This window comes from Equus przewalskii, chromosome 13, assembly GCF_037783145.1.
Source record: "Equus przewalskii isolate Varuska chromosome 13, EquPr2, whole genome shotgun sequence".
Lineage (NCBI taxonomy): Eukaryota > Metazoa > Chordata > Mammalia > Perissodactyla > Equidae > Equus > Equus przewalskii.
The window spans coordinates 40,990,437-40,998,762 of NC_091843.1; the positions used below are offsets into that span (position 1 = coordinate 40,990,437).

An 8,326-nucleotide genomic window follows, 5' to 3' on the forward strand; every position below is an offset into this window, starting at 1 on the left:
AGGTTTTGAATAAAATCAGTATCTTCTCATAAATTCCCTGCAAATCTTAAACTTCACCAATTACCGCCCTTTTCTGAAAACAGCACCTTTTTGTTGGAACACACTGTTTACTTATAATATACATTGCATTGTTCTCTAATAGCTTAATATGTTTTTTTTTCTGTAACAAGTCGAGAAGTCCCCAGAGAGGGAGGATAAGATACTACGTGCCTTGGTTCCTCCTCCATCCCTCGCCCAGGGCTGGTAGACTGTTCTTCAGTTGCCTAGAAAGAAGTAAATGATGAAGCCTGAATTCTAGCGCTTACAAAAGCTCCAGCTGAGCTTGGGTTTGGGTTTGCTGGCAGGTTGTAGAGTCGGGGACCTCTGTCATATGGTTTTCCTTGTGAAGAAACTCTATTCCTCTTTGTTGTACTGGGGCTAACAGACTATGTAACGTAAAAATCTCGGACACTAGTAGTGGTTGAAACTGAAAGGCCAGTAAATGTCCCATAGGAAAGAAATGTACATGGGGAGGTGGGGGAGGTTAGGAAGTCACAGCAGCGCCAGACAAGCCTTTGGGTCTGAGTGTGCTTCCTGCCCGAAGGGAAGAAAACCAACGCTGTGACCAGGAGGAGTGTTCCCAGAGTCTGATGGCACTATAATAGCATAAACAATGACAAGTTCCATAAACATCACAAATGGAGGAATTTGCCTTGAAGTTTCTTCTGGGATCTAATTTAAAGGAACAGCTTGGTGAAAGTGAGGTCATGAGGGAAGCAGAGACGAGTGGAGAGAAATGCGGTGTGACAGCTGAACTTGCCCAGCCTGCTCAGCAAGCTGCACTGGCTTGGTGGGGAAGGACTCCCGGGCAGAGGCACTGGGTTGGAAGTGAGCCTGGAGGAGACAAGTCCTCAGCAACTGTGACCCCTCAGGGCTGCTGACATCAAGCCCCAGCAGGACGGGAGCTGTGCTGAGCTGGGAAGAGGATTTGGAATGAGATCGGTGTTTGAGTGTCACCTTAGTCATTTACTACAGCTGTATGACCCTGAGCAAGTCACATGCCTGTGAGTAAACACTTCCACATCTGAGAGTGGAGCTGAAGCTAACGCCACTCAGCTGCTGTGAGAATTAAATGCAGTCACATCTCCAAGGGCAGGAAGGGTGGCTGTCACACTGTCAGTTGATTAACAAGTTGGCACTGGCCAAGGGAAGGTTATACTGTGTCCCCCAGCCTGAGTATTCTTCCTGTTCAAGGCTGCCTTTAGACTTTTAGTTTCTGAAAAACAGACTTTTTCTTTTCTTTTCTTAAAAAAAATCAGAGTTGGAAATTTGAAGTTGGAAAACAGGAGGTCTCATCTAGAACAATGTGTAGGGGCAGCCGGGTTTCATCTCAGTCTTTGGTTGTATCGTGAATTTCTCTGGTCACCTAGACCCGCCTGTGACTCCGCACTGCTATGAGTTTAGCCAGGAAAGGGCCCACAGATGCAGAGACACGGAGGTCAGCGCTGGGCGGTCCAGGGGCTCCTCAGGCTGCGCTTTGTTCTGCAGAGTGGGCGAGACACCTTGCCTGCGTCCCAGCAGGCCAAAGAAGAGGATCCTGGGAGCTCAGCAGTGACATCTCGTGCTTCTCAGCCACTGAGCAGAGCAGAGACTGGGGGCCTGGGGCTCCGGGCATTTCTGGAAGCTATTGTCCAAAAACTGTCAGGAGAGAAGGTTTTCTTGCAGGGGCCCTGTACCCGCAAGCTTTTCCTGTCCCCGCCCAGTGCGGGGGAGACAGAGTGTGTGCCTGTTTATTTTCAAAGTGAAGTTGACTTCAGTCTCTTGTTCTAGGTGGTTCTTATTTTAGTTGAACCCTGTGGCATCTCTCCGCAGGGCTGGAGGAAGGTGTTCACCGTGTACGTGAGACTGGGACCCAGTGGGGAGGGCCTGAAGCATTGAGAAAGGACCGGGGAAGCTGTGTGTGTGGGGTGGGCGTGTGGATGGAGGGCTGGACAAATCTGCTGGGGTGACAAAATCCTGTTGCTCTTCCTGGAAATTGTGAGCATATATTTTGTCTTCAAAAACATCTTTTCTTGGAATTGTTAAAAGAGAAGGGCTGGGTGGGGGGCTTCAAACCGAGTCCCTTTCTGAAATGAGTGGGGTTCTCTGTGCTCACAACTGAGGTCTGATTCCTCCTTCTAGAAAAGAAGTCTGGAGAGAGAGGGGATTTGGTGTGGGGTGGGAGAAGGTGTGGGGTGCACAGGTGTGTTCTTTAAGGTGAATGCCACTAGGCCCTCCCCCCGGAATTGGTGGGAAGCGGCTTAGCCCTCTGTGGCTTGGAAGATGGTGCAGCCATCACAATATGCTTCACGAATGGGCCGTGGGAGCTGAATTTAATTTTATGTCCGCCGGGAGATTGTAGCCAGGTGTTTCTGTGGTGTGGAATCGTTATTTACAATGAAGCACTTACAGAGAAGTAGTAAAGTTAATGGAGGTTTCAGAGGAATTAGCTTTGTTCCGTTCCCCGGTGGCCCAGGCGGCTCCCCTCTCCAGTCACCGATCTGGCGAGGAGGCAGCGCGCAGAGCTCGTGGAGTTTGTGTGGGTGGATGAAATCGGGAGGGACTCGAAGTGGCGAGCCCCCAGCCTTCAGAGACTGGCCCGTGGCTGGACTCTGCCACAAGCCTGCCTCCCTGGCCAACAGCCCTGCACAGCCTTGCTGGGGGTTCCTGGCCCTGGCAGAGTAAATCGCTGTTATTTCCACTGCCCATTGTGGCTCTTGCTGCTGCTGGAAGACGTGCCAGGAGCTGGAGCATGCGGATGGTGAGATGCGAGTCAGCCCCATGCTCACACTCCCTAGAGGGGTGACCAGGCTGCACCATGAGGACAGTGCTGCCCTCAGGTCGGCCGCAAGCTGTGAGGTCATTGGGTTGTAGATCCTCAGGTTCCCCGTGTATCCGGGGTCAGGGGCCGGGCAGACGTGGGTTTGAGTCTGAATTCTACTGGATGACTTGAGCACATTACGTAGCCTCTCGAGCTTCGTTTTCCTTATCACTAAAATAGGGACAATAATTCTGCCACATCACAGGGTCATCGGGAGGATTATGTGACATAAGGTGTGGAAAGCACTTAGTTCCCTGCCGGGCACCCATGTCAGCCATGTACCTTCTTCACTTTTTGTCTCTCAGCCCACACACCCATCTATGTGTCTTTCCGGGCCAGAGAGTCCACAGACTGCATTTCCCAGGCTGCCTTGCCAGGCGTCTTCCTGGTGGGCTCTGCCCACAGGAGGCCCAGAGGGCGGGAAGACGGAGGAGGCCTCAGTTCTTCCCTGCTCCCTTGCTCTCTGCCCTCTTCTGCCAGTGGTATCTGAGGCGGGGCAGCTCCTGCGATGGCCCTTCCTCCATGCTCCCCGTCCTGTGGCTGAGGCGCCTCCTCTCAGCCTCTGGGTCCAGGTAACGTCATCTCCTCCCTTTGTACGTGCTCGCCCCAGGGGAGATACTGGCTGCTTGCATTTCCTAATCTCTGGGTCACCTCACCTTTCCCTTCTTACTGCCCCAGCACCTGTGTAAGCGGTTCGCTGCGTTGAATCTTCTCTGTGTGAAGGACCTAGCGTGATTTCTGTGTCCTTGACTGGAAGCTGAGCAATGCAGTGGATCTCCCGTTAGTCATAACGAGAGCGTGGCCTTGGAATCTGACAAGGCGAGGCTCACACGTCAGGGCTCCACCCCTTTGTTGCTGTGTGACCTGAGCCTCCACATGTGCATCTGTAAGATGGGGAGGATAATAGACCCAACTTCATGGGCTTATTGGGAAGATTTAATGAGATAACAATAGAAGGAAAATCTCCACATAGTGTGGTCGTGGACAGCAACACAACATGAGGATCCATTTCTAGAAGTGTTTGTTGCTTTCTCAGGTCGGCCCAGGGAGTACTGAGGATGGCTCTGGAAAGAGCATGGGAGGTGGTAGGCTTAGGCCTGTGTATTCATGGGCAGCAGGGAGCTGTGTGGGGCCTGGAGGGCCCTGTAGGCAGGGACTGCTGGCTGGAACAGTCTTAATGTCCTCTGCCAGTTTAGCTCAGAGCTTCAGCTAAGCACCAAGGCCGGGCCCTCCCTGAGGCTGGCCTGGTAGGAGGACACCATAAGTGCTATGGCCTTTTCTCCAAGTCTCCAGGGCTCAGATAAGTGAGGACAGGTCAGTGCCTCAGTCTGGGGTCTCACTGGTAGTGTGGCTTTTAAAATCTACTCAGTCATTCATTTTACCTAATTAGCCAATGACCTAACACTGGCCTATAATGTCCTTTTCTGTTCACAATGACACTCAGGGGGTTTGCAGAGCTGGAATATTTTATCTGCTGCTCAAAGGCCAAACTTTCCTGCACTTACTCACTCAGACCCTCCAAGGGGAGCCATGGAGCTGGCCCCAGCCCTGGGGGTTATCTAAGAGTCACAAGGCCTGGGAGGCAATCAATGGGTCATCCCTCAGTCCCCTGTCGCCTGCTGGGTTGGCATTCCCATCGGAAATGGTTTTCCCTGGGCTTTTTGTCTCTAGGAGGTAGGAATCACAATGAGCCGATGAGCCGGCAGAGACTTGGCAAGCCTTGGAGGGATCTGAATCAGCAGACTTGAGACAACTTGCATCCCAAGCAGATAATCTGGGCTGTGTAGACTTGCCCACCTGGCTACACCCTGTTGGGCCCTGCCTTTTCCCAGGGTGGTACTTGGGGGCTAGAGCCGGGGACCATGTGTTCAGAAGAGCCCCGCAGTGCAAGGTCCTCCCTCTCTCATCTGTCCTCTCCATTGGGAGCCCACCTGCCTCGAGAGCACCCTCTCCACAGACAGGTCAGCTCCTGCTGCACGTTTCTGCCCCAGCCTTTGCTGGGCCACCCACCTTGCTGGTAATGCCTTCTCCTCTTCATGGATGCAGATCCTATTTGTTCTTTATGCTCTAGGGAACTTTCCCTGGCTGTTCAGAGGCCTGCCGACCTCCTTCCTTTCTGCCTCCTCTGCATTGTGTAACAAGCACTTCATTAAGTTTTGCCTGAAATGATTCTCCACGTCTTTGTGAATGTCAGGCTGGAGTCTCTTTGTTGGCTTCTGTAATGATTAGGATTGCACGACCAGCTCTATAGGGGTGTGGATTGCCCTTTTGGGCCTTCGGTGCAATTCTGGGTACTCTCACCAGGAAGACAGAGTTTTCAGAATGTTGCTGTGTGGGGCCATCAGCTAGGCTTTCCTCACCTGTGGGTAGGGGCGGAGCGCAGACCAAAGGTTTCCTACTCTGGCTTTGTGCCAGAAATGCCTGGGAAAATATTTAAAAATACAATTCATAGACCTCACCCCCAAATATTCTGTTTTAGTAGATCTGGAGGCAGGGGCTTGGAATGTGTTTTTAAACCAGATCCCAAGGTAATTCTGATGTCCAGTGGAGTTTGTGAACCCCGGCACAGAAGAACACACGAGCTGGCCAATTGCCCTCACAACCACACCACATCCTGTATTTGTCGGGACAGTCTTATTTCAAGTATTCTGTTCCATTGCTCCTACAAACTGCTGAAATAGTTTAGAAACCTCCAGGTTTTGTCACCCAAGGTGAATGTCTCAGGGCTCCTCTCAGATATGGACATGGCAGCAGACATTCTCTAGACCCCAAGTCTTGAGGTAGGAAATGGGGAACGGGCACCTTCCCATAAAAACAACGTAATTGTGAATGAAGCACTTGATTTTTAATTCTCTTGGAATCTAAGACTTAGCAAAGAGTGATTCAAGAATCTCCTCTGCATGATTCAATCAGTCCTAGAACATTTCCAGCAGGGGAGCCTCCTCCCCTTGTGCTCTGTCCATGACCCCATGAGTGGCCAGACTTGTGACACCCTCTCTGTTCCCGGAGTTGGTGCCCTCTTCTCTGCCCCTTTCAGCCACTGGTCTTGCTTTAGGCCCCTCCCGAGCAGTGGTTTCCAAGCCTGGCTGCACGTTACAACCACGTATTGACATCCAGGCCCCTCGCACTGAGGTTCTGATTCAGTGGGGCTCGGTGAGGCTCTGGCCTTGGTTCTGATGCGCAGCTGGAATTGAGAAGCACCTGGACCAAGCCATGTTACTCACATGCATGTATGCAGTACAAGGGGAGATAAATTAGAGCAAATTTAAGAAAATGTAAATATATAGGCACAGTTTAGAACCTTCCTTACTAAACTCGAGTTATTTCTCATCGTTGAGCTTCCTTATTGGGTTTTCCAGATAATTTGAAACTGTCTTCCTCATTGTAGCACTTTACGTTTGAAAACGACACAGATGGTGGACATGCCCCCAGACCCCCGCTTGCTGACTGCTGCTGCCTTCTGCTATTGACACGTCGCTTTGTTTACTGCTTTCGCTAAACCCTCCTTTTCACTGTCTGAGCCCTTTCTGATCTTTATTTTTTTATGACGGGAAGCTTAGCTTTCTGCTCCTCCAAGTTACCTGAATGTTCTCTCCCCAGAGCATCGCAAAGAAAAGAGAGGGGGAAGGAAGTCTGCAGCCACCCCTGTGTTTCTTCACCATCCTCTTTCCAATCTGACACATCTCCTGGGGTGGCAGGCATCTCTGTCCTTCATGGTGTGCGAGGGTCACCAGCAGGGAATAAAGATTATCCATTAATCCTCCACCCCACCCCCACCTCCTGCCCAATTTGGCTTCCAAAAGAGGAACATGTTCTTTATGATGAACACTGGAAGACTGCTTTTTCAGACCGTGTGTGGCTTCCTTACATCTCCAAGGGGAGGATGCACGTCTTGTCTGTTCGTCTGCTGGCTCCTTCCCCACCCTGAGCCTTGTGCTGAGACCCAGCTGGCCCCAGAAAACACTCACTGTATTAAATTCAGTTGAATTCCTTACTTTTCCCGCACTGGGTTCACTCTAAGAGGCAAGCATGAGGAGTATTAATGTCAGGTTGTGCCTTCTCAGTTCAGCAGGCTGTCGCTGTCCTTGTTGGTGACACCCCCTGGTTTCACAGCCCCCGCTGTGTGGTGTTTAGCCCCAGGACAATAAGCTTGTTGTAGGAGATTTTGACCAGCCAGGGTTGGGGTTTAACAAGAAGGTGTGCGATTTCTGCACACTCTCAGATTTCCAAATAAGCCTCTTCTCTCTTTGAAATGGAATCACTCTCACCCTGTGTGACTGGTTTATAGGATTCATTAATTCTACTATTAGAAACAGGTCCCTATTAAAGTCAGTTAATAAACAGTGATAGTCTCTCGGTGGACCTAGAGCCAGGAAATACAGGAGCCTGATAACAGCAATGCCGTGGGGGAAACGCTGCTTCTGTTTCTTGGCGGGGAGGGCTGGCTCCTGCCACTTACACATGCGGCGAATTCAAGGCACTCCAGAAGCTTCTGTTGCAGAAATTCAGGCGAAATGAAGACAAATCAATGTAGACTCTGTGTTTTAATCTTAACGTAGAAAACCTGTGTCACGTAAAAAGATTAAACATGTGAGAACAAAATGCACCCCAGATTTGACATAATGCTTTTCTCCAATCTCCCACAGGTGAAGCTCAGTTATTCTGGACCAGCACTGTCCCGAACAATGACCACCAGCCACACGTGGCTGTTGAGCACCTGAAATCTGGCTGGTCCAGATGGAGATGTTCTGTCAGTGTAAAATACACTTGCGTTTGAAGACTTGGCATGAAAAAAATATGTAAAAGCCAATTAATTTTTTATACTGGTTGAAATGCTAATATTTTAGATATATTAGGGTAAATAAAATGTATTAATAAACTTAATTTCATGTTTCTTTTTTCCTTTTTTAAATGTGGCCACTAGACAATTCAAAGTTGCCTATGTTGCTCACGTCGCATTTCTGTTGGACAGTGTGGAGGGTGAGCTCTCCCCCTGTTGGACAGGGCTGATGACTTCTAGAGATGAGGATGGCTCTGCGGTCAAGACGCTCCCTGGCCGTCTCAGCCTCTTCTTTGCTCCTGCTCTTCCTGGAAAGTCAGTCACCGGAAGGTTGACTAGATGGCTCAAGGGAAGGCGTTGCCTGGTGGACTTTCTTTTGGAAGCCGCAGCCCAGTTTGTGGTTTTTTCTTTGTTCAGACCAGAAGTGTTACCTTGCAGGACCCTGCCTAGCGACCATGCCATAGAGTTCAGGAAATATCCAACAAACCTTTATCAAGCACCTACTAAGTGCCAGGAACCGTCCTGGGCTCTGGGATGCAGCAGTGGACATGGCAGATGAGTTCTTGCCCTCCCGGAGCTCACACTCCAGGGGCGGAAACAGACAACAAAGTCCATAAATAAATGAATAAGATGCCTTTAGGGAGTGATAGTTGCGTGGATGTAAAATAAGGCAGGGACATTGAGTCAAAAATGATGAGGGGGATGTG

At 50.3% G+C, this 8,326-nt stretch overlaps 1 long non-coding RNA gene across 1 annotated transcript; it reads left to right on the top strand.

The window, feature by feature from the left end:
* The first annotated feature begins 839 nt into the window (after positions 1-839).
* LOC139075393 (uncharacterized) lies at positions 840-7,723 on the top strand. Its single transcript, XR_011525768.1, has 2 exons — positions 840-1,043; positions 7,486-7,723. It is a non-coding gene; the product is annotated as an uncharacterized lncRNA (long non-coding RNA).
* Positions 7,724-8,326: the final 603 nt, after the last annotated feature.